At 35.4% G+C, this 26,980-nt stretch overlaps 2 protein-coding genes across 3 annotated transcripts in view; one reads left to right on the plus strand and one right to left on the minus strand.

Annotated features, from left to right (window-relative positions):
- The window catches only part of LOC6051143, a 326,944-nt gene that overhangs the window by 227,243 nt on the left and 72,721 nt on the right, over positions 1 to 26,980 (minus strand). The gene's annotated exons all lie outside the window — the stretch shown is intronic.
- The window catches only part of LOC119768706, a 64,114-nt gene that overhangs the window by 10,066 nt on the left and 27,068 nt on the right, over positions 1 to 26,980 (plus strand). The window lies entirely within an intron of this gene.

Consider the following 26,980-nt stretch of genomic DNA (forward strand, 5'->3'; position numbering starts at 1 on the left):
GCCATTTACGCAAAATAAATGCAAAACTAACAACACCAGGGCAAGAAAAAAATGTAAAGGCTCTGTAGGCAGACTTAAGTAAAGTTTAAAAATTTCAAAAATCATTTTTATCGTGAAATTTACTCTGCATGAATTCAGAAGCGAAGCTTTTCGTGATCACAATCATGAGATAAATCGATTTTAGTGTACAAACTCCTCAAAACAGTTAATTCTATTTAACTCGGTTTAGGATGAGAATTCGACCATGCCGTAGAAGACTTTTTCATGTTTCGGGGTCCTCTAGGGGACCAGCAAGTATCCGCATCCATGAACCAAACACCCTGTATATGTTTTTCATTTGGAAAATATGCAGACGATTATCTCGGCACTGGCTGTTACGATTTCGACCATTTTTGTTTAAATGGTGGTTCATAAGTTTGACGGATGTTAGACATGGGGGTGAGATTGGGTCATACAAAATGCTGAAATTAGTATGACCCAAACTCACCCCCAGACCAATGTCACCCCTGTTGTCGTAAATAATTTAATTTGCAAGAATTAAAAAAAAACTTTGTTTGGGATTTAAAATTTAAAAAAATATGAGAATTATTGAGAAAAATACAATAAATCTGGAGCAAAAAGAGGAAAAGGGCAGATAAGCATATTGACAGCTGGAACTATTTTGCAAATTCTGAGACAATTTGTAACTTTTTCTCGAAACTCGAAACGTGAAACAATAGCTGGCCTCGAAAGCTACTTTTTAACACTGCGGGTATTACTGAATAGTTACCAGTTGTCTATTAACTTGCTAAATAGTTCCATCTGTCAAATTGATAAATCGCCCTTTGCAAATGTCACTCCAGAAATAATTACTTTTATTATTTCATCAACAGGTATAATAAGATAAATTTTCTCTCACAAGATTTGTTTTATTTTGAAAAGTAAATGGTTGGCGAAAAACTGGTTAAAAATCAATAAATAACGGTATTGCAAATTTTGCAAACGAGCCAAAAAATCAGGGGGAATTTGTTTAAAACATGATTTTATGATGATTTTTGAAGTGTAATCAGCTGAAAAAAATCTCAAATACATTCCCCTGCGTGTATTTTTTTTTTAATGTTTAAATAAATTCAGAGATATTTTGAGTTTTGAGAAATTTTCGATGTTTTTTCCGCATCGTATATATTTTTGTTAAAACTTAGATTTTTTAAAATTATGATTGCAAACCTACTGTACTGCTGTTTTATGCATTTTCCATTATTTTTTTATTGACATGTTGGAATTCTGGTTTTTTATTTAAATTTTAATATTTTTATTTTATTTTTTGACACAATAAATAAAGTTTAATTTTGAAAATCGAAAAAAATGATCGATTTAATTTTCCCTAAATTATTGTGGAACAAATAAAATATTACGAAAGTATATGAAAATTAACACATTTTGAAGGTAAAATTACACATTTTATGACACATTACCATTTTTTACTGTAAATCTAAACACACCCAACATGTTTGAAATTTTTAATTTGGGTAAAGAATTTATCTTGGTTTTGGTGTATGAATCATTGAATTGCAACTTCATAGTTAAAAAAACAAAAAAAACTGTTTTTTTCTATTTTACTTTGATTGTTAAAATAGTGTATCCTAAATCGTGCAATCGTGAACCTAGAACCAAAAAATTTACAATCTAAAATTTTAAAAGTAATAATTTAAAAGAAAAATCATTATTGCATAGTTATTACTTTTTTATTTCAAAAATGGCCACAATCTAGAGATGATACGATTTTGTTGTGAACTTTTTAACTTTATCTGTCCAAATTTGCGGTGCCTAGTTTTTTTATTGCGTTCAGTAACTTTTAGCAACTTTTGTTCTGCGAAAAATTGTACTTCTCTTTTCTATCATATTTTTCACATTTTTTGGATTTTGTAGGCATTTATCTTGATTATATTTTGTTTATTATTCTTTTGGACCTTATTATTATTTTTTTTTTTAAATGCAGAAAAAATTATTTGATATCTAGTTTATACTTTAAAAGGATTCAGAGGTAGTTTAAAATTGATTTTCTGCGACAGAAGCCCGCCCGAGCCAGGGTGTTTTTTGAAGGTGATTTGAGTAAGAAAGTCAATAATCCACAATCACAAATTTCGGTTTTGAATAACAGAGAGGTAATTCTCTGTCGACCAGGGATGGAATAATAAAAAATCAATTTCGCTTGCGAACTTTGTTCACCCGCGAATGAGAGAGGAGACAAATCACGCAAAAGAAAATCGCTCCCGAACTTCTCCAAGCAAATCAATCTGCTGATGATTTTTGTGAATTTTCTTGTCAGCACCACTCAAAAATATTTATTTCACTTTGTTCACACACATTACCCATCTTCAAAATGTGACAGGTCATATTTCGACGTGTGACGTTACACTTGCGAGTGTAGTTGTGAAAAAGATGTTCCGCCGAATAATCAAGATGATGATTTTTCTAGATTCCTTTTACCGATCTTTCGTGCGCGAGAGAGAAGAGCCATGCTCTCTTCGGATTTTTTCTCTTGGTGAACGTCCAATGATTTTCTTTTGATGATGATTATTCCATCGCTGCTGTCGACTCAAACGAATTCGAAATAATTGTTCCAGAACTAAGTAATTTTTTTTTAAATCCCACGAACGAGTGCTTGAATTTGCTGAACTTTTAAAAAAGTTATATTTACAGGCTAAGGCTGATTCTTAAAGGGTTCAATAACATTTCGAAAAACTGATCATAAATTATCAAAATCAAGTCATCAGCGCACAAATAATCATGAGCTACCACGATTCGCTGGCGAAAATGATCAAAGTCCAAAAGTTCCTTACTTAGTTTAACAAAAATTTGAGAGGTTATTAATTAATGCTGTGTTACAGCAAAAAAAGATGGTAATATTGCATCTGGAATAGTGGCAGATTTTGAGTCAAAAAATGTGTAAAATGAAATTTTCATCAGTTCCTGATGAATTTCACCAAACCAAAATCCTTTTGTTTGCTGTGTAGTTAATAGAGAATAATCCAATTAAAACAAAAAAAATAAAAATCGCAATGGTACAAATATTCCAACCAACCCTGTCCAGTATCCCAAATCACCAGTGTGACGAAATGACTGCAGCCTGTTTCTCGTGCATCTGGTGCAGCGCGCAGAGCAGTTCCGCAGTTCACGACCCGCTTGAAAACGCATTTCAGATCCAAGAAAGCACGAGAATACGTGAATGCGGTGTAGGTGTATTCGGAATGCATCATCATCTTCGCGCGGAACAAAAATTAGGTCAATGGGCCCTCTTTCACTTTCCTCATACCATCCATCCAGCAAACTGCTTGAAACATTGCAAGGTCCGGCCGGTATTTGCTTGATTGATGGGCAATGAAGACTTCTTTCAGTACGTTTCTTCGTCACGTTCTAGTCCTTAGGGTGCTGGAATAGCTGTACAGCACGCGACCTGCAAATTGCATTCAAGTTTCATTTTCCCACGTGTGTGTTTGTGTGTGGGCCAAGTTCAAAGCTTCAAAGGACTTCGCTGGTGGTCGGAAAAGGTCAACCCTTCACATTTCTTTGATTGCACTGAAGTGAGTGTGTGCTGTATTGATTTTTCCAAACTTCAAGGTCCGTCTCCTATTGATTAGTGGGGGTCCACTGGTGCAGCTGCGACAACCCCAATGGATCCCCCGAAATGCGCAGGTTCGACAGAAAATGTGCCGCATACGCCCCAGAGTGCAGCAAACAGTTCATAAAAGCAGATTTTTTGATGAATCCATTCCATGCGTTACTGTGCGGTATATAGCAGGACCCAGTTGAGGAGGCATTAAAGTGCCACTTATCCATTAGATTAGAGACTCAATGATGGAGTTTTGCTCGGGTAACGACGCCGTCGTCTTAAGGTAGACACATGCGGCTAACTGCATCGTGTCTTTCGTTCTCAAAGGGACGAGGGCAAACAGAAACTAGCGCCAGCTGTATACGGACACTTGAGTAACTAGGATGACCGAGATTTATAAGGGCGAATTGCGGTTTTATACGGCAAATTATGGAAATTGTTTGAGTTGACAACAACTTGAAAGAACTAGAACTGAACAAAAGTATTAAAGATAGCTTTTATTGAAAAAATAAGGGGAAAGAGGGGGACTTCGTGGTTAATTGAGTACATGAAGGATACCAGGATATTCCAGATTTAAATTATTAAATATCACCCTAATCCAGCAAATCACATTTGCATCGCACTCGTCGTAATGAAGATGGTCGTTTGGTGTAAAGTGCATATGAAATTATAAGCAAATCCAGGCCCTACTCACACAGACGGATCAAGTGCAGGTGGAGTTTGCATAACCCCACCCAAGATGCAGGGCCGTATAAGGGGGTGTTATGGGTGTTCAACACCCCCATGGAAAAAAATTGCTTATACCCTAACGCCCCGAAGGGCTGCTTTTTATGACTATCAAAATTTGACACCCACACAGCAAAAAATCCGATGGTAAAATCGCATGCAAAAGCATGCACATCACCTTCGTCAAAATAAACAATTAATTTTACACGCTGCATGTACAATTTTTGTAAACACAAAAAAAAAGTTGCAACCGACGGGATTCAAACCCAGCACCTACAGTAAGGACTGGCGCCTTAGTCCGCTCGGCCATCAGACCGATGAAAAATGTAAAGGATAAACGTATATGTGAGCTCCACATTTCGGTCAAGTAGGTTTCCCATACTAATGGGCTACACATTTCAGGGTGTAATATTACACAGAATCTCATAGAATAATGCAAAATTTATTTTACACCCAGGCCTTTACACGCAGCTGGATTACTACTTTATTTGCTGTGAGAAAAATTTCACTCTCACTAGATACACCATTAGTGAAAACTCAACTCAGTAAATACGCCCTCATAAAAACATTTGACGCTACGAAAAAACTCCACTTTCACAAAACACGCCCATCTAAAAATATTTAAAATAACTATGTTCGTTGACGCCGCACAGCAAAAAATCCGATGGTAAAATCGCATGCAAAAGCATGCACATCACCTTCGTCAAAATAAACACTTAATATTACACACTGCATGTAATTTTTTTGCAAATACAAAAAAAAGTTGCAACCGACGGGATTCAAACCCAGCACCAACAGTAAGGACTGGCGCCTTAGCCCACTCGGCCATCAGACCGATGTAAAGCTAAGGATAAACGCATATATGAGCTTGACATTTCGGTCAAGTAGTTTCCCATACTGATGGGCTATATATTTCAGGGTGTAAATCACATAAAATTGCATAAAATAATGCAATGTTTATTTTACACCCTGGCCTTTTACACGCAGCTGGATTACTACTTTTTTAGCTGTGCGAGAGAAAAGAAAACTCTTACTCAATACGCCCTCATGAAAATATTTGCAAAAAAAAACTAATCGTTGACGCCTTGAGAAAACCCAACTTTCATTAAATACACCCTCAAGAAAATTAAAAATCTTTTATCATTGACGCCTTGAAAAAAAAACTCAACTTGCACTAAATACGCCCTCAAGAATAAATTTTGAAAAAACTTGTATCGTTGATGCCTTGAAACTAAACGATACCCTTAATTATTTCATAAAGGCGTATTTACCTTCATAAAATAATTGAAAAAACTTTCACTAAATACGACCTCAAGAAATTATTTAAAAAACTTTGATCGTTGACGCCTTGAAAAACTTCCACTAAATACGCCCTCAAGAACCTATAAAAAGCTTTGATCGCTGACGCCTTGAAAAAAACTAAACTCGCTTATTACGCCTTCATCAAAATAATTTTAAAAAACTTTGATCGTTGACGCCTTGAAAAAATCTTCACTTAATAAGCCCACAATAAATCATTAAAAAAACTTTGATCGTTGACGGCTTGAAAAAAATTCAACTTTCACTAGATACGCCCTCAAGAAAATATAAAAAGCTTTGATCGCTGACGCATTGAAAAAAAAACTAAACTGTCACTTAATACGCCTTCATAAAATTATTAAAAAACTTTGATCGTTGACGCCTTGCAAAAAAACTTCCTCTTAATACGTCCTCAAGAAAATATTCAAAAAAACTTTGATCGTTGACGGCTTGAAAAAAAAAATTCAACTGTCACTAAATACGCCCTTAAGAAAATTTAAAAAGCTTTGATCGTTGACGCCTTGAAAAAAACTAAACTCTCGCTTAATACGCCTTCATAAAAATTATTTTAAAAAAACTTTGATCGTTGACGCCTTGAAATTTTTTTTAACTAAATACGCCCTCAATAAATTATTTAAAAAATAACTTTGATCGTTGACGGCTTGAAAAAAAATCAACTGTCACTAAATACGCCCTCAAGAAAATATAAAAAAAGCTTTGATCGCTGACGTCTTGAAAAAAACTAAAGTTTAGCTTAATACGCCCTCATAAAAATCTCGAAAAATCGAAATCGCACTAAAAACGGCCAGCTATTTTTATTATAAAGCCTTTGACTAACTGGATAGGCCCTCCTAGATTTTGTTAGTAAAATACTTAGATCGTTATACCGGCTCCGTGGCTTAATGGTTGCGGCTTCTGCCTCGAATGCAGAAGGTTCAGGGATCAAATCTCGGTCGGTTCCCTTGAAATTTGGAATCAGGAATTGAACTTTAAATATGAACAAAAACCTATAGGTGGGATTCGAACTCACCCTTTGGATTGATGGTCTGGGACGCTAACCAGTCGGCCATCATGGAGTTAATGCTCTAGAACTGAATTGATCCGTAGTGGCGAAATAATGTCACAAGGTATAACATATCAATCCATTATATAACTACTAACACCGTCTCAAAACAGCCCAGGGCCATCTCATATACTCATGAACTGGACGAGGGAGTCGTAGATTGCCTGTACAATTTCAGAAGAAATCGTTAGCCAGAGGTATTCGCTTCAAAGGTTCTTGAGATATATGGTGGTTACTAACCGAACCGTCTCAGTTGAAATATACTGTGGTCATGGCCAAGTCCTGCCAAGGCGGGGGTTCAAATACATACATACATACATACATACATACATACATACATACATACATACAAAATACTTAGATCGTTATCGGCGAGATCCAAATCCAACTTTGACTATGTACGCCAAAGTATTTTTTTTATAAAGGGTCATGCTGAAATCTGGCGAATCTTCTATTTCTTGGCACTGCCCCAAAGTTTTGCGATTTTCGCCAGTTAAAAAAATATTGTCAAATATTTTGGAAAAAAATGATAGAGCAATATTCGACTGCAATTTAAAAAAAACTTGACGCTGATTCAATTCAGTGTCAACATTTTGATTAAAATCAAACATGGAAGCATTTTGAGCAATTAGAATAAATGATGCAGGGATGGATGTAAAATGTAAATTCTGCTACTTTAAGCTTATAAATTTGAAATTTCAAGAGATATCAACTTGTCCTGACAAGTAAAGTTTGATTCGAATAAAAATTTGATGATGTCGATTTTTGCTTTTTGTATCCTAGACATGGCCATTTGAAAACTAATTTAAAAAATGGATGAAAATCGTAAAACTTTAAGGCGGTGCCAAAAGAATGTTTGCATGTTTCGATAGGATAAACAGCTCCGCTAAATTTTAGGCATGTTCAGAAAAAGTCAATTTCGAGTGGTGTTCCGCTTCGTGAAATGGCCTCGTAACAATTCTATGGAAACTTGCACGGACAAATCAATGTTTTTTTTTACGATATTATCTTATTTATCTACAAACTGTTCTCTGAAATGTGATTGATTCGAAAATGTTTAAAAATGTTATTGTGTGATATGACGAGGATTGAAAAAAAGTTGTTGGTTGGTATGTTACATTTGACAAGAAAAAAAATATCTGTCAGCTTTGATGTTTGTGTTCTTTCAAAGAAAGCTAGAAATCTGGTAAGTTTGGTACGAAAACTTTTTGTTGATTTTGATTTTTCAAAAACTTTATGAGCTAATAGTTTAAGTTTTAAAGAACAACTTTGTTGAAAACATCGAAGAGATACGTCTACATCGTCTTAATTTTTTTTTCAAACTAAAATCTAACTAACTATGTTTAAAACATAAACTGCGAAAACCAACACGCATAGATAATACGAGTTGATTTCCATTTTGAATTGATTTGGCTTGAGATGCTCGAGTTCGTTACCAATCTGGCTTAAGCATAGATAAAAAAATGCCCTCATGTAAAATTTTCCTGAAATACTAAGGGGCAAAACAAATTACTGAAGAGAAAAATTAATTGAAAACAAAATCAATATTTTCTACCACATATATCACATCAATGATATATGCAAGAATAACAATACTTTCATAAACTTATTGAATTTTAGATATTTTTTTAGCATTACTGCTACAATATATAAAGCAAATTTCACGTTTTTGTTTGGTACGCATTTGTTGACTGTATACGCCCTTCCTATAACACACATACACCCCTAACGCCTTATGAGGCACCCCCATTGAAGAATCCTGGATACGGGCCTGCCAAGATGATGCACATTACAGTGTGCAAATTACCTCGTGAAGAAGCGATATCAGCCCATCTCTCAACGCTGGAATGTGTGTTATTCCTGGATCTCTCGGAAGCGCTTGCTTACTTTGCAATCCAACGTATTTCCAAGGAATTTCCTCCACACAAGAAAGTGGATCATCATTCCAGAAGGATTCCAGACAATTGACCGCACTTGACTTGGGTCTAATCGGGTACGTCTGTGACCCCACACCTCCCTTCCCTTTTAACAAACCATCCGAATCAAGTGCGGGTTTCAGTTTCAGCACCGCATGCAAACCATTATTCACGGTTTTCTGGCAAAGATCACAGCTTCCTTAAGTTGGCGCTGTTGCCTTTCTCCTACCGAAAATAAGTGTACAGAAACTGCTGCGAGACGATCCAACGGGCACCACAAATATATTGCCACCATCACGAGAGATGATGATGGCGGTGATGATGGAGTGATAGTTTCCATCTTTATTGCAGTCGCCTAGAGCGTCCATTTCCGTGGTTACCAATTTCCCGGGAAACGTGAAATTGTCAACCATTTCCGGGAAATCCCAGGAATTCTGGAAATTTTAAAATTATTGAAAATTGCTCTAATCTTAGTTCTGAATAATATTTTGCACCAAAATTGATTAGGACAGCGACTTTAATGGTTAAAATAAGTGTAAAGATTAACTAATAGCTTGACTGCATGTAAAAATTCATACAACTACAAGAAAATGTTTATTTTTTTTTTCAAATCGTACAATAAATCAACAAATGATCTATTGTATTTTTGTGAAAAGTATTTTTTCATCAAGGTGTCAAAGTAAAATGAATCCATATTCCGCAATCTTAAATTTCTTTAAAACTTGCCTCTGTGAGCAATTAGAGAAGGTATGGTTTGACACATTAAGTTGAAACGAATAAAATCATTCAGAAATTATTTGTTTCACAACAAATAACTTCTCCTAACCATGTTATTCTGATGTCAGCTCTTGAACAAAATGGTTAAACTTTTAAGTTTTTCCTTAAAAATCTAACTTCTCGTGTTTGTTTACTTCAAACAACTCAATGTTTTCAAACATTTGGAGCAAGTTTTTTAACCATGTTTGCATTTTACGGGTCCTTCTTAAACAATACAAAGTTGTTTTTCAATGATTTGTTAATGTTTTTTCCTTTTGGTTTTCAGGTTTATAATTGACTTCTGTTGAACGTATTTTTTTAGAACGAAAACATGATTGAAATTATACGATAAATTGTCATCTTCCCACAACCACTCTTCGATTTTTTTTTTCATTTTAACCTTCTAACACCCATTGTTGCACCAGTGCTTCATAATTGTTTTACTTTAAATTGAATTTTTTTGAACGAATTAAAGCAATTCTTCTTGCAAAAACCTATTTGAAATATTTAATGATACCAAATCAATTTCATCTTATTTAATCATGGTAAAATAAACGTAAACTAATCGTATTCTTTATTCTGTATCCAATTATTCTTCAAATAGCTTACCTGAATTGTAAAATTGAGTTTCTCCATTTTTTCTAGACCATTTTTTTTAAATGGTTTGAAAAACAATAAGAAAACGTATACTTCCGCTTGATTTTCGGGAATTCTGGATATATAAATTTCGGGAAACGGGAAATATTTTTTACGGGAAATCCGGGACGGGAAATTGACGCTCTACAGTCGCCGCTCATCGCTGCCGCAATCAAAGTTGAGAACAATTTATAGCTTTGCATCACATTAATGGGGAGTCTGACTTTGCCGAAAATTTAGACTTTATTAAAAAAAGATATCCAAACCCAAGAACACGTGTAGTTTTTTTGAAATTAAATATGTCTTTATTGAACTTTCTTATAATAATTACATTTAATTTACATTCTAAGTGGTATGGCTAAATGCTCTTCATCTTTATTGTATTTTTCGTTTTATTATTAACTGTTCACATTCATTTATTTGCTTCAAATTGTTTTACATTTTTGCATTAAATCGAATACATTTGGGTAAAAAAGAAAAAAAAATCACTTTAACAACTAATCCTAACTTAAAACTAAAAAATGTAAATTCATTGAAATATTCAAAATCATTAGAACGAGTAAACTACGAACTGTATTTTAAGATAAATCCTCCAAGCGTTCTTACTTGTTCCGCACGAGTTTTGCAACCACGCAGTGTTGTTGTCATCTCGATGAAAATGTTCAGAAGTTCTTGTGGTGAAAACAGGTCACTACTGCCTTCATCCGTTGATGCTGGTTGGTTTTCCCTCGGTTGATGACTGAAACCAGGAGGTGTTGTATTCTCTGCAACTTTTTGCCGCTGATTCAACGGCAATGGCTGCAGATTTGGAACCACTCGAACAGATCCCGCTCCAGGTGACGCCAAAGCAGGAAAATCCACGTCCGTGAAAGTTGGTGGTGTTTTGCGACGATTTGGTTGGTGCCTCGTCGTCGCTTGCTGCCGAATTTTTACAAACTCAGCTCGTTTTGGGCAGCTTCGATTCTTGGTAGAATGGTCGCCGCCGCAATTGAAGCATTTCGCTTCGATGTTCTCGTTGATTGTTTCGCAAGCTTGAGTTTTGTGCTCACCTCCGCAGGTTGCACAACGACTCTTGATGAAACAGTTCCTTCCACCATGTCCAAACTGCAAACAGTTCGAACACTGTGTCACGTCACGGTGCACTGGACGATAACGTTCCCAAGTCACGATGATGTTGAAAATTGCCCGAATTGCTTTCAGCTCAGACGGCGTTGTCGATCCTTTCTCGAGATGAACCAGGTACAGTTGATCACGATACTTGAAGTCCTTGTTGTGTCTCGTCATCTTGAAGACTTCGATCACGTTCAACTTCAGAGTTTTGAGCTCTTCTTTCAGCACACTCACATCCATGTCGTACAGGCCTCGGAGGACTTGTTTCATGGGGCGTTTACCTGGATCGTCATGGCTGTAGTATTCAATCTTTGTGTTGTTCAGGAAATCCCGAACGTAGTTGTAATCCTTTCTGGTAGGTAGCAGAATTTTGAGTCCATCAGCACACAAGCGAATGGAAGCTCGTAAAGCACCAGATTTGATAAATCCGGTCAGCCACTTTCGCACCGAATCCGATGACGATGTTTTCACAAAAATGGGTGGCAACTTTTCCCATCGTTCAAATTCTTCCTTCTCGCTCACGTCCACAGGAAGGGTAGCGAACTGGTTTCCAGACGAATTTTGAGCGTCCTTGCTCAAACTGCCTGGCTTTGCAGGTAGCGCTTCGGCATTCTTTAGCTTCTTCAAATCTGCCGATCCTGCTGGTGAGGACCGCCTCTTTTTCTTGCCGTGAGGCATTTTTGCACTTTTTAAGCACTTTTTTGGTTTGTGAGGGACGCACGTCTGACTCGCTTCTCTGCTGATCGCAGACTAGAACACGTGTAGTAGTTTAGTCAACCCCTAAGAGTAGCGTCACGTGATTGGATGATAATTACCTCGTCCAGTTGTAAATTCGTTTGATGGCGATTATTCTACTATCAATCGCCACAACCACCGTAAAGATGTCCAACCGAACATGACTGGACGAGTCCTCAACAGCAGACAAAAAACCTCACCCACAATCTCCGAAATTTCAAAAAAAGAAAAACATCGTTAGAGTTACTTACTGCAGAGTGGTTTGCTGCTGCAGAGAAAAACGTTCGAAATTGTACGTATGTGAGTCGAGAACAGAATATAAATTACAGAATTGAATGAAAACGAAACGGCCGGCCGGGTTGGCTTCCTCTCTATGGTTGGCCTATCGTTATGGGTTTTCGTGCCACAGAGCTTATGTTTCGAATTACGATAAAAGTTGGGGATGATCAAAAAGTTTGATCCGACCCAAAAAAAAACTACTGTCTAATTCAAAGCTAAATCATGAAGATTGAATACAATATTTGACAAATGAAAATGGTTCAATTATGCGTAATTTTGCACGTTTTCTAAAAAAGCTTTTCTTTAATCTAAAAGCTGTATTTTACTTGAGTAAGATTTGTTTATCAATTTGTTGTCATCGGCAATGTTGAAGGTTTGAAAAAAACGGCACAAGTTTAGGAATGTGGTTCCAGATTTATATTTTTCGGAAAAAACGATTTTTGGAAGATATCAATTAAATGGTTTTAAAGTAAATTTTTAGATGCTCAGTCAAATTTGTAATTGAACATGACTTTTTACTTTTTCGGTAAAGTGCACCTATAGAAAGTTTGAGACATTTTTAAGCTGTAAATTTTAACATTTTTTTGCTTTAAAAATATTTTCTGAAGCAAAACTATTCCTACAAACAATAACAAATCAATATTTGTGAATTGCTGAAAAAATCCTATAGTTTTTTTTTCAAGGTCACCTAATAAGCCCTCACTTTTCAATGACAATATTTATCTCGGAAACTATTGGTTCGATTTTCAAATTAACTTTTTTCACTAGAAATTAAGTTCCCTAAATACGTATTTTTTTATGTTTTAAAAAGATATCTTCTGAGCCATAGAACGTGATGGTACAAAATCTGTTTTAGAAGGTATGTTTTTTTCAAAATCGTGTTTTTGGAAAATATCTACAACCTGGACAAACAATTTATAAAATCATGTTGTGAAGAAACTTGCAATCAAATTCTAAATATATTTATTGAACATTTTTTAACATTGAAAATTGGATCAATAGTTTCCGAGATATCGTCAGTTGGAAATTACTGGCTAATTAGGTAACACTCATTAAAAATCAATTTCATCGATTCGAATTAAAAATTGTAGGAAATACCAAAAAACGAGATAAAATCTAAAAAATAAACTTAAAAGTAGCTATAATTTCAAAACTAACTTAATCCACTTATGTGGTTGATGCCTTCCTCACTTTTTACCAACAATGGGTAATATGAGTGGTTTGGACACAAATTTCAGCTATTTTTTCAAAACCCAGAAAAAATACATATATAACTTAAGTGGTAATAACTCGAGATAGGTTTGCCAGATCTTCAATGTTTTGGACTCGTTGGAAAGGTCTTTCAATTACCTAACCAAAGATGGGTTGGATGATAGATTCGGACATCGATTTCATACATTTAAGTGAGATCCGGCTTCAAAAGGTACATAAATATCACTTAAGTGGTCGTAACTTAAGACAGGGTTGCCAGATCTTCAATGTTTTCGACTCGTTTGAAAGGTCTTTCAATTACCTAACTAACGATCGGTTAAATGATGGATCCGAACATCGTTTACATACATTTAAGTGAGATCCGGATACATGTGAAAATACATTTTTATACATAACTTTTGAACTACTTATCGAAACTTCAAACAATTCAATAGCGATCTATGGGACCCTAAACCAAGTCGAATGCAACTGGTTTGATCAAAATCAGTTCATCCAGTGCTGAGAAAACTTGGCAAGAATTTTCACACATACATACATACACACACACATACACACACACACACACACACACACACACACACACATACACACAGACATTTGTTCAGTTTTCGATTCTGAGTCGATATGTATACATGAGGTGGGCCTTCGAGCTTTTGATAGAAAGTTTATTTTTAGAGCAGGATTATAGCCTTACCTCAGTGAGGAAAAAATTTTATAAAAAAAAAAGATTGCTTTTCGATTGCAAATTTGGTTTTGCTTCAAAGAATTATTTTTGATAATTTTTTTGTCCGAGTTTTCGTTATTTTTATTAAAAAAAAACAAACATCTCAAACATAAAAAAATCGAAAATTAGAAAATTCCTATTTTGGGAGCTTACTTTTTAGTAATAAAAGAGTAAAAACTAAAATTCGGAAATATTTTTTCCGTGTAAATATTTTTCCCGAAAATTCCTAATCATAACCTAAACTTTGCCAAAAACACCAAATTAATTATAAAATCTATACTCGAGATACAGAATTTCACAAATTTACAAACCCATTTGATCAGCCCCCAAAATTGTTTGGAAAAACTCGAAAACTAACGATACTAAATTGCTTCTTTTGACATAGGAAAAAGTTTCATCCAAATAAAAAATACAAAGAAAAGTCATTTACAATTACAACATTTACAATTTGAATTTGTTTTATTGGGTAATAATCATGATACAATAAGTTCTTTTGGAATAAATAATAGAGTTTTGGAGTTCCTTCCAGCTGTGTGTTACATCATAATCCATATTGGAACAATTATAGGAGTTACCAAGAGTAAGAAAAAAAATAAGAAAAAACTGAAATACTAAAATTAAGAAAATAAAAAATAAAGTGAAAAAAACAAATTTAAAATACAAAAGTGGTAAAATGTCTATAATTAAAAAAAATATGTTTGTGAAATATTTGATAATTGGGACCAAAAATTAGGTTTAAATTGTTCATATTTTTCTACCAATCGAAAGGTTAGTTCCACTTTGTACAAGCACAAAAAGTTTTAAAAAATCTGCAATTTATGTCGAAAAGTAAGGTTCGTGGCCTTTCCTGAGTCGTTTTTCGATTTTTTATTTGACAAATACTGATATTTTTAACTGATAATCAAGATTTACAAATAAAAACTTGCAAAAAAAATGAAGGCTGTAACATTCAACGGTTGCAAATATTTTTTTAAGGTTTGTGTATGAGTTTATAGAAATAGGTCTGCGAAATAAGTATTTATTTCTTTGTTAAAATTGTCTTTTTAAACAATAATGTTAAGTAATAATACGGGTTGCAAAAAAAAACAATAAAATCAATAAAAAAAAAAGTTGCAACCGACGGGATTCAAACCCAGCACCAACAGTAAGGACTGGCGCCTTAGCCCACTCGGTCATCAGACCGATGTAAAGCCAAAAGGATAAACGCATATATGAGCTTGACATTTCGGTCAAGTAGGTTTCCCATACTGATGGGCTACATATTTCAGGGTGTAAAATCACATAAAAATGCATAAATTAGTGTAAAATTTATTTTACACCCAGGCCTTTTACACTCAGCTGGATTACCACTTTTTTAGCTGTGTTCTACACACAAAATATTATAAATTGAAACACCCCTTTTCATTAATATCACCGTAATGAAGCCTCAATATGTCCTCTCGAATCAGACACAGTCACATTCTACCACAGCAGCAAACACTCTTTTCCCAGTAATTGCTCTCGTGGCACGTACGAGAATTACGACGAGTCAACCGAACGCATTGTGGTCATTTTGACACATTCATACTGCATAGTCCGGTCCGAGCCCTCTCAATTCCGTCACCATAAGCCATTTGTCCGATATTGTTCTTTTTTTTTTTGTTTTACTCTGAAAAACTAAAATGGAATCCGAGCTCCCCGAGTGACCACACAAGCACCAAATGCAATTTTGATAGCAGCACTTTATTTACATTTTAACCATAAGCGAGTCACCGCTTTTTGGAACAAAAACTGCACCACATTTAACTCTGGCGAATAATACTACCGTTTTTCCACACACACACACACACGCGCAAACACCAATTTAGTTGTGGTTTTCCGTTTTTCCAAACAGAACACACACACATCTAGTCGTGCGCGTTGACTTTTTCGGCCACATATGTGTCTGTCTGGGTTGGGAGTAACATTTCAGAAAGGCTTGTTGTTGTGATCTTCGTTATTTGTTTGCGGCTCTAGGGGAGCCGATGAGGAAGTACTTTTAACAATTTTGAAAAACTACATTTCAAGACGATTTTTAAAGCCGGAAAGATTCAATTTGACGAATTTAAGTAATCTAAAACCATTCTGAAATGTTATTCCACGCTTTTGATATGACCATGTCGAACAGTAGTGCTCAAAACTAAAGTCAACCTGTTTGCGGTAGTGTCGGTTTGGGTACAACCGTAAGCACTCCGGACCAATTCCATCCAGCTCTCAAACGTTATAGTTTATGGTAGTTGTCGGCAGGAACATTTAGGCGCGGATTCAACATAAAATTCACCAGAGCATGTAATAATGCTCAATTAAATCGCATCATCATGGACGTGGGCCATGACTGCGTTGCCGCTGCTTTGGTAATGAGTTTGCAGTGAATGCAAGTTGCAGAAAACTTCTTTCGGAGTGTATTTGTATGAATACAAATGTGTGTACATATATTTTATGCATGTATGATTGTAAAGGTTATGTACGCGGATTCTCATTACAAGAGTGAGAAAGAACTGTGGTGATACTGGGATAGCTCGACGGAAACAAAATTCGCACATGATTTTGTAACATAACCTAACAATCTCTAATTGAAATTCAGCTCACTTCTAGAAGTTGTCACCTTATTCAACTCGATAACGTCAAATGTTGTAACATACCTGAAACAAGAAGAAAGAAAGAAAATGAATTAGGATCTCATTGCAAAACACTTAACCAACATATTGCATAAACATAATCTTCCACACTTTGCCGCAATAGCACAAAACAAGACAAGCTCTGTCTCAATGGGACAACATCAACCACGTATCCGCGTCAAGCCCGTCATGTTCGACAAGCGACATGTGTCTGTGTGTGAGTGTTTTCACTGGTGATCAATCAGCGGGGCTTCAATTAAAATGCAAGCATTACCAATCAAAGATAAATCTGGTGAATGGGAATGGTGGAATGGAGCGAAGACTTCCTTAGGTTATCGCTGCTTAACGTCTTTTGTGAGGTTAAGCGATTTCTGAGTTTCCGTAAAAGGTTGAATGGCACGTGCCAATTCTACGATCTAAAAACTGAAAAATTGACAGTAGGGGAAATTCTCGTATGTTTGGCAGGTTAAGCACTCGCTCCTAACTCCATCCAATTTGCTGATTTTTACTATTTAAACAACTAATTTTGCAAAACTTTTGATAGAAACTTACTTGCTCACTTCTTATTGAGCTATTTATCACTCGATTTCAGTTGAAAACGCTTTTAATTAGCTTTAATTGAATGCCAAAATGCTGACCTGCCAACATTAGAGGCACGCTGGAATTAGATGCTGTTCCCCTAGCTCTAAAAACATACAGTTGTATTGTTGTAGTGTAAGGATATCTGATCTGATCCAAAAAATCTTGCCTCAACCGGGATTCAAACCAAAGTTCTTTGCACGAACGCCCATCTCTTTACCTCTGAACCACATTAGCTTGAAGGTAGTTAAAAGGCAGAACGCTATCACACGCTTTCTTATCTCACTGGTAAAGATTTGTTGGTGAAATGGTGAAATGAATAGGGACGTGGCGTTACATCGTGCTGCCACCTGGTTTTTTTAAGCGCAAGAGTGTAAAAGTGCTGAGTCATCGTCTAAAAATAGACGGCGTCCTATCTCGCCCAGCAAAATTAAGTCGATAAAGTAGTCGGTTTCGATGAGAAAAAGTGGAAAACGTGGTCTAAAAATAGCGACGCCACCCCCTATGACAGTACGGCTTACATTCTGTGCCAAAAATAATGTGTTGCCTGATGCACAAAGTGATTTGTTTACCTTTTTTGGTACCCTCCGCAAACGTCAAACCATACAAAATCCGGCAGCAATTTGTATTGATTTGACGTTTGCTGATGGTGCCGAAAAGTTTGGTTATGTTCTGCTTGCAAAAGACATTTTGCTTGAAAATTGACAAAGAAAAGCAGACTACGTAATTTGAGAAAAACAATTGTCTCTCTACCTTTATTTTCCAAACTAAAGAGAAGTGAAAAGTCAACACTCACTTCTGACAGCTGCTTCTAGCAACGTCTGCAAACTATTGCACTTGCCGACAGTTTGACACTTGGCTACAGTCTGCAAAGGGCCGGCATGAGCAAACCATTTCCAGCAGAGAAAATTCTCAACCCACCACCGACCAGAAATGCCAAGTTTATTATCCGGAGCTGTAAGGCATATCAACACTGGCCACAACCTTCCCTGGCAACCAAGAGTGACACGGCGTCCAGTTTTCTTGAATTTTCGAGGCCACCAGGAAATTGAAATCCTTGTTCGAACCAGTCAGAGTTTCCACAAAAAAATCATAAAATTTTCCACAAAAAAATACAGTACATTTTACTACCGCAAAAGTTTCCCAACTATTTCTCACCGTGCACACACAGCACAGAGGAAGAACTTCCGCCGTTGCACCACTCCGAGGGCCTGTCTGCGGTCCTGGCAGCGTGCTCATCCGGAAACGATGCGATACGAAAGGACACGAGGTGAGAGTGGAGAGCAAAAAATACTCATCCTTTTTCGGTTTTCTTGGCCGTGATGAGACCATAACATCGCTCGAATAGTTTTCGAACTTTGCTGGCAAGATGTCTGCTGAGAGAAGGACGTTTGAGGAAAGGTTTTGGAAAGGGTGTAAGAATGTGGAATGGCTTTTGGTGAGATGGCAATTATTTTTTAAATAAAATCGCTTGTTAATTAACCGGAAATTTTGATTAAATAAATCTAATTTATCCACATATAAAAAGTTACAAAATGATAACATTAGAATTTCCGGAAATCAAATTTATTTTATGTGTTTAAAAAAAAGTGTTTGTGAGTTTATGAGTTATGACTCATTAGGTGTGAATTTGTAAATTTGTGAATTGGTGAGTTTGTGAGTTTAAGTTTGTGAGTTGCTGAATTTGTGAGTTTGTAAATATATAAGTTTGTGAGTTTCTGAGCTTGTGAGTTTGTGAATTTATTAGTTTGTGAAATTGTGAAATTGAGAGTTGTGAGTTTATAAATTTCTGAGTTTCTCAGCTTATGAGTTGATGAGTATGTGAGTTTATCAGATTGCGAGTTTATAAAATTGTAAGTATCTGAGTTTATGAACTGTGAGTTTTTAAATTTGTGAGTTTATAAATTTCTGAGCTTGTGAGTTTGTGAGTTTCGTAGTTTATAAGTTTGTGGGTTTGTGAGTTTGTGAATCTGTGAAATTGTAAGTTTGTGAGTTTCTAAGTTTGTGAGTTTGTGAGTTTCTGAATATGCGTGTTTATGAATAACTGAATTTCTGAGCTTATGAGTTTCTGAGCTTATAAATTTGTGAGTTTATCAGTTTCTAAGTTTATAAGTTCGTGAGTTTGTGAATTTGTGAAATTGTGAGTTTGTGAGTTTGTTAATTGGTGGGTTTGGGAGTTTTTGTGTTTCTAAGTTTAAAAGTTTCTGAATTTGTGAGTTTATGAATTTCTGAGTTTCTGAGCTTGTGAGTTTGTGAATTTATCAGTATGTGAAATTGAGAGTTTGTGAATTTCTGAATTTTGCGAGTTTATAATTTCTGAGTTTCTCAGTTTATGAGTTTGTGAGTTTATCACATTGCGAGTTTAAAAAAATGTGAGCTTCAAAATTTGTAAGTTTATAAATTTCTGAGCTTGTGAGCTTGTGAGTTTGTGAAGTTATCAGTTTGTGAAATTGTGAAATTGAGAGTTTCTGAGTTTATAATTTCTAAGATCCTCAGCTTATGAGTTTATGAGTTTGTGAGTTTATCAGATTGCGAGTTTATAAAATTGTGAGTATCTGAGTTTCTGAACGGTTAGTTTGTTAGTTTCTAAATTCTGAGTTTCTGAGCTTGTGAGTTTGTAAGTTTGTGAGTTTGTTAGTTTCTGAACCTGTGATTTTATAAATTTTAGTTTCTCATCTTGTGAGTTTGCGAGTTTTTTAGTTTACAGGTTTGTGAATTTGTGAGTTTGTGAGTTTCTAAGTTTGTGAGTTTGTGAGTTTCTAAATTTGTGAGTTTCTGAGCTTATAAGTTAACAATAAGTTTGTAAGTTTTTTTTGTTGAGTTTCTCATCTTGTGAGTTTCTTAGTTTACAAGTTTGTGAATTTGTGAGTTTGTTAGTTTCTAAGTTTGTAAGTTTGTGAGTTTCTGAATTTGTGAATTTCTGAGTTTCTGAGCTTATGAGTTTCCAATAAGTTTGTGAGTTTGTTTTGTTGAGCTTCTCATCTTGTGAGTTTGTGTCTTTGTGAGTTCACAAGTTTGTGGGTATGTGAGATTGTAAATTGTTAGTTTGTGAGTTTGGGAGATTGTGAAATTGTGGGATTGTTATTTTGTTAGTTTATGAGTTTGTATGTCAGTGAGTATATGAGTTTGTGAGTTTGAATTTCTAAGCTTGTGAGTTTGTGAATTTGTTAAATTGTAATTTGTGAGATTGCGTGTTTGTGAGTTTATGAGTATCTGAGTTTGTGGATTTGATGCTTATGAGTTTGTAAGTTTGTGCGTTTGTAAGTTTGTGAGTTTTTGAAATTTGGAGTGTGTTAGTTTGTGAGTATATTTTTGCTTTGATTTGTTTTAAAGAAAATGAGTTTTTAAATCTGTGCGTTCATAAGATTGTGGTTTTGTGAGTTTGTGAGTTTGGAGAAATTGCTGCTGCTGTGCTTATGAGTTTGTGAATTTGTGAGTAAGGGAATTGTGAGATTATGCGTGTTTGCGAGTTTATTAGTTTAAGAGTTTGTTAATTTATGAGTTTGTGAGTGTGTGAGTGTATGAGTGTGTGAGTTTGTGAGTGTGTGCGTTTATGAGCTTGTGAGTTAGGTGAAATTTACAAAATAAATTTATAAACAATGCCAAAATGAGAGGCAATTTAAACATTAATCAAGTACAAAGAAATCTGTTCATAAGTTTTTAAGAGCGAGTTTTTCACCGATGTGAAACAGGTCGTATCGAGGTGCTCCGATTTGGATGAAACTTTCAGGGTTTGTTTTTCTATACATGAGATGAACTCATGCCAAATATGAGCCCTCTACGACAAAGGGAAGTGGGGTAAAACGGGCATTGAAGTTTGAGGTCAAAAACACATGAAAAATCTTAAAATTGCTCGCATTTCCGTAAAACTTCATCAATTCCAACTCTCTTAGATGCATTCGAAAGGTCTTTTGAAGCCCTTCAAAATGTGCTATAGACATCCAGGATTGGTTTGACTTTTTCTCATAGCTTTTGCAAATTACTGTTAAAAATTGATTTTTTTAAAACCTTAAGAGGAAGTATTTGTAGATTCTGTCTCAGGTCCTCCGATTTGGATGAAACTTTCAGGGTTTGTTTGTCTATACATGAGATGAACTCATGCCAAATATGAGCCCTCTACGACAAAGGGAAGTGGGGTAAAACGGGCATTGAAGTTTGAGGTCCAAAACACATGAAAAATCTTAAAATTGCTCGCATTTCCGTAAAACTTCATCAATTCCAACTCTCTTAGATGCATTCGAATGGTCTTTTGAAGCCCTTCAAAATGTGCTATAGACATCCAGGATTGGTTTGACTTTTTCTCATAGCTTTTGCAAATTACTGTTAAAAATTGATTTTTTTAAAACCTTGATAACTTTTCCCAACAGCCTCCAACACCCATACTCCCATAGGTCAAAAGATAGGGAATTTCATGGACTATAAGCCTACGGTATTAACTTTTTGGCCAATCGCAGTTTTTCTCATAGTTTGACGATTTTTCTAGAACAAACATTTTACAACGTTAGTTTTTGCCCTGTAGGCCTCCATAGCGGCACTTTTTGGTCTCAATTTTGTCATATTCGGAATCCTCGGACAATTTCACGTAAGTTAGAAGTATTGGAGTTGTAATATTGCTTTAAAAAATAATCAAATAAAACATTTTTGAAAAAAGAAATAGATCTTATTTACCCTATGATCAATACGTCAAATGCTGTATCAAGTAGGCGAAAACTTGTTTTACCCTTAATCCGACAAAATGCTAAATAATATTTTAATTAATTCTAAATGGCATTTTTTTACAATCAAATTCAAAATTACAACACCTCAATTTAATGTAAAATTTTCTGAGGATTCCGAATATGTCAAAATTGAGACCAAAAAGTGACGCTATGGCGGCGTACAGGGCAAAAACTATCATTGTAAAATGTTTGTTATAGAAAAATCGTATAACTATGAGAAAAACTGCGATTGGCCAAAAAGTTAATACCGTAGGCTTATAGTCCATGAAATTCCCTAACTTTTGACCTATGGGAGTATGGGTGTTGGAGGCTGTTGGGAAAAGTTATTAAGGTTTCAAAAAAATCCATTTTTAACAGTAATTTGCAAAAGCTATGAGAAAAAGTCAAACCAATCCTGGATGTCTATAGCACATTTTGAAGGGCTTCAAAAGACCATTCGAATGCATCTAAGAGAGTTGGAATTGATGAAATTTTACGGAAATGCGAGCAATTTTAAGATTTTTCATGTTTTTGACCTCAAACTTCAATGCCCGTTTTACCCCACTTCCTTTGTCGTAGAGGGCTCATATTTGGCATGAGTTCATCTCATGTATAGACAAACAAACCCTGAAAGTTTCATCCAAATCGGAGCACCTCGATACGACCTCTAGAACAAACCGAGCAGAATCTACAAATACTGCCTCTTAAAAGCTCGCATTTCCGTAAAACTTCATCAATTCCAACTCTTAGATGCATTCGAAAGGTCTTTGAAGCCCTTCAAATGTGCTATAGACATCCAGGATTGGTTTGACTTTTCTCATAGCTTTTGCAAATTACTGTTAAAATGGATTTTTTAAACCCTAATATTTTGGCAACAGCCTAACACCCATACTCCCATAGGTCAAAAGTTAGGGAATTTCATGGACTATAAGCCTACGGTATTTACTTTTGGCCAATCGCAGTTTTTCTCATAGTTTTACGATTTTTCTAGAACAAACATTTTACAACCTTAGTTTTGCCCTGTAGGCCAAGAAGACGGCACTTTTTAGTCTCAATTTTGTCATATTCGGAATCCTCGGTCAATTTCACGTAAGTTAGAAGTATTGGAGTTGTGATTTTGATTAAAAAAATTATTAAATAAAACATTTTTGAAAAAAGAAATAGATCTTATTTACCCTGTGTTCAATACGTCAAATGCTGTATCAAGTAGGCGAATACCTGTTTTACCCCTAATCCAACAAATTGTTAAAAAATATTTTAATTCATTCTAAATGGCAATTTTTCCAATCAAATTCAAAATTTCAACACCTCAATCTAATGTAAAATTGTCCAAGGATTCCGAATATGACAAAATTGAGACCAAAAAGTGCCGTCTTCTTGGCCTACAGGGCAAAAACTAACGTTGTAAAATGTTTGTTCTAGAAAAATCGTAAAACTATGAGAAAACTGCGATTGGCCAAAAGTTAATACCGTAGGCTTATAGTCCATGAAATTCCCTAACTTTTGACCTATGAGAGTATGGGTGTTGGAGGCTGTTGCCAAAAGTTATTAGGGTTTTAAAAAAATCCATTTTTAACAGTAAATTGCAAAAGCTATGAGAAAAAGTCAAACCAATCCTGGATGTCTATAGCACATTTTGAAGGGCTTCAGACCTTTCGAATGCATCTAAGAGAGTTGGAATTGATGAAGTTTTACGGAAATGCGAGCAATTTTAAGATTTTTCATGTTTTTGACCTCAAACTTCAATGCCCGTTTTACCCCACTTCCCTTTTCGTAGAGGGCTCATATTTGACATGAGTTCATCTCATGCATAGACAAACAAACGCTGAAAGTTTTGTGGTTTGGTTGAGCGTTTTAGCAGAATGCGATTAGTTGTGCTAATATCTGAAGAGGATCAAGTATTATCAGTGTTCTGTTCTCGACAGTCGAGAACAGAACACTGATGAAGTCTGCAAGTAGTAGACGAAATACGTATCTGTCAAGATATTAAAAATATATAGCGGAATTAAAAGGAACAACTCGTCTCTTTGTATTCACAGCTGAAAGTTTCATCCAAATCGGAGCACCTCGATACGACCTCTAGAACAAACCGAGCAGAATCTACAAATACTGCCTCTTAAACCTTTTCCCATTGTTCTCCCCGTCACACACACAAACTTTTGCCGGTCGAGCAAGAAAAAAGTCATCCCAAGCTCAGTGCATTCTGTTGCCATAAAAGAAGGACTATGGCTTAGGTCAGGAAGTTGCCTTTTTTTACTGCACTATTTGCTGAAATTTTTGCCTCGAAGAGCAACTGGAGCGATTATTGCTTCGCCATCATAACGTGTAATGGGTTGTGAGTGTGTGTGAGAGTGTTTTTTCTCCTTTATGACTAAGGAAAATAATAGATGGAAATTGTTTTCTGATAGCTGGCTATTTTCCTGAGTTATTTGTTTTCGAAATAATGCGACTGACGATGGCGGAAGCATTTTCGCAGAGTTTTTGAAGCTTTTTTACGGAAACAATTTAATAATTTGTTTTAAATAAATTTTACCTTGAAAAAAAAATTGATATAATTCGGATATTTTAAACTTTGAAATTTTGGTTTAAAAATTATGAAGTAGAACTATTTGAGAATTTTTTAAGAAATTCTTTTTTTTTGAATTATATTGATTTACTGCCTCAAAATGTGCACATTTCCAATTGGAAAGCCATGTCTTGTACTCCCGTCCTGTCCTCACGAGACCCGGGAAACCTGAACCTGGAAAGGCAACCAAATTCGAAACTGGGAGGCAATTTGCATCCCATGTAAGGGCTGCACAACCGACACTCTGAACGAAAAAACAACCAAGTTGGACGCGTCGGTAAATTTAATCCAACTAGCCGAAGCAAAATGGGTCCCCTCCTGATTGATTGACTGACGCAAATAAATGTATTGGATTACTGTCATTCGCGGTTTTCTGCGGCGGCGACGAACCGAGGACGCTCATGATGTGATCGCATATTTTCCAGCAAATAGAGGTTGGCATTGTGCGCTGTTTTCGCAAACGTCTTTTTGAAATTGAAATTTAATCAATGACTTTCAAGCCTCTCACGCGAAATTTCGATCTCGCTCGAATTTGCGTCAGCAGATCACAACGGCAACAAAATGTTCGCCGATGTGAAGTTTAGTGCAGCCAGATTGAATTTATTGAGATATGCCGGCGGGCTGCACACTGCATCTTTCACCAGGAAATCAACATGTCGTCTAATCTGCTAGACGCCACATCGCCAGCTTTATTGGGTGGAATTTCTAGAGCGAAAACATGTCGCCAAGGCGTGCGCGCCGCGTAACCGCGCTCGGTGGTGTCAAATTTCGATACACATGGAATTATCTGCTGGACGCCATCATCAATCAATGCAGGGGAGGTGCAATGTTTTCAATTTTCAACGATACTTGTCGGAATGCAGTGATTTGAGGAGTTGCTGTTTTGTATAGGTTTGAAAATAAATTAGAAGCAAAAACAGTTAGAGGTAAAACAGTTTTAAAATCCCTGTTTTTTTTTTATTTTACTTTTTATCACTGAAAGTTAACCCTCTACAACTTAACTCCGCCTTTAGAAGGCTTCGGTTTAAAAAATCGCCAAAAATCTATTTTTCAACCAATTTTTGATCTTTTAAAAGCATTGGAGGGAAGAACTCATAAATTATTTTTTTTAAATTTATGGGTTGGAAGTTTTACGTGTTTTATGTAACTTTGCCAATGTTTTTTAAATGTCATTTTAGGGGTAAACTTTGGCTGTGTTTTTACTAACTTTCCTATATTTTAAGTAAAAAGTATGCCACAATTTTTCTAGTGTCGCAGACTATGCCTCTATGCATTTTTTACAATTTAAATGATAATAGTGCCATTTTATAGCAGAAAATGTGAAAAACAAGCAAAAATTGAAAAAGTGACTGTAAAATATGAAAAAATTAGATAGGCAGATTGTAACGATAGGAGGTTATAGAATAGGCCAAATACTACCAAAAACAATCATAAAGTAAACAAGATAAATGCAAATTAAAATACTACTAAAATGAAACAAGAAAAACATAAAACAAGAGAAGTAAAGTTTTTCGTAGAACAAAAGTTACTCAAAATGACCACCTAAAAAGGGGAAAAATAAAAAATTTTAAAAAAAAATTGGGCCGTAGAGGGTTAAATGACCAAAATGTTTGTTTTTTAAAGGACTACAAAATACATGTTTTGCTCTAGAGCTCAAAATGACCCAAAATATGGTACCAGAGCTATGATTTTGTTATTATGATTGGAAAATACCGCACATACACGAATAGTAATCCTGCAAGCTGATCCGGAAACCCTATGTTGTCGAATAAACATTGACATGTCGTCAGCTGTGTGCTATCTTGTGACAACGACCATTTAGTACTATTCGAGAAAATTGATTTTTAAAGTTTTATGATAAATATTTTCAAAACTATGAAAGGTAGAGCCAAATCTTTTGAAGCAATCGGTTCGTACACTATCGCTTAACAAACGCTCCAAGTTTCAACTAATTTAGTTACATCAGTTAAAAGATACAGTAAATTATGTAATCAAAAATCTGAAATGCACGTGTTACAAGTGTTTTTCGAAAGTAAAATTGTACTACGTGTCACAAGTGTGCACAGAATTCCCATACAAACAAAAATAGACATAAATCAATAGTTTAACTGACTTAATCAGCATATTTTCAAAAACAAAAGGTTGCATTGCCTTCAAAAATGTGTATCAACATAAATTTGTGAAAAACAAGACAAATTTTCCACATTTTCCAACAACATGTATGACGTGTCACAAGTGTGCACGATCATTTTGATGATAAATTGGTCTATGCCACAAGTGTGTATTGCGATATACGGGAAACGGAAGCGAGTTTCCAAAATCGGGTTAAAGCATCTTGTAGTGTTTGTTAAGTATAGCAAAACGTCATCATTAACTCATTTTCGACCAAAATGGTCTATGTCACAAGATAGCACACAGCTGACAATGTTTCCAAAATAACCAAAAAAAAAATCG

Source organism: Culex quinquefasciatus, chromosome 3, assembly GCF_015732765.1.
Source record: "Culex quinquefasciatus strain JHB chromosome 3, VPISU_Cqui_1.0_pri_paternal, whole genome shotgun sequence".
NCBI lineage: Eukaryota > Metazoa > Arthropoda > Insecta > Diptera > Culicidae > Culex > Culex quinquefasciatus.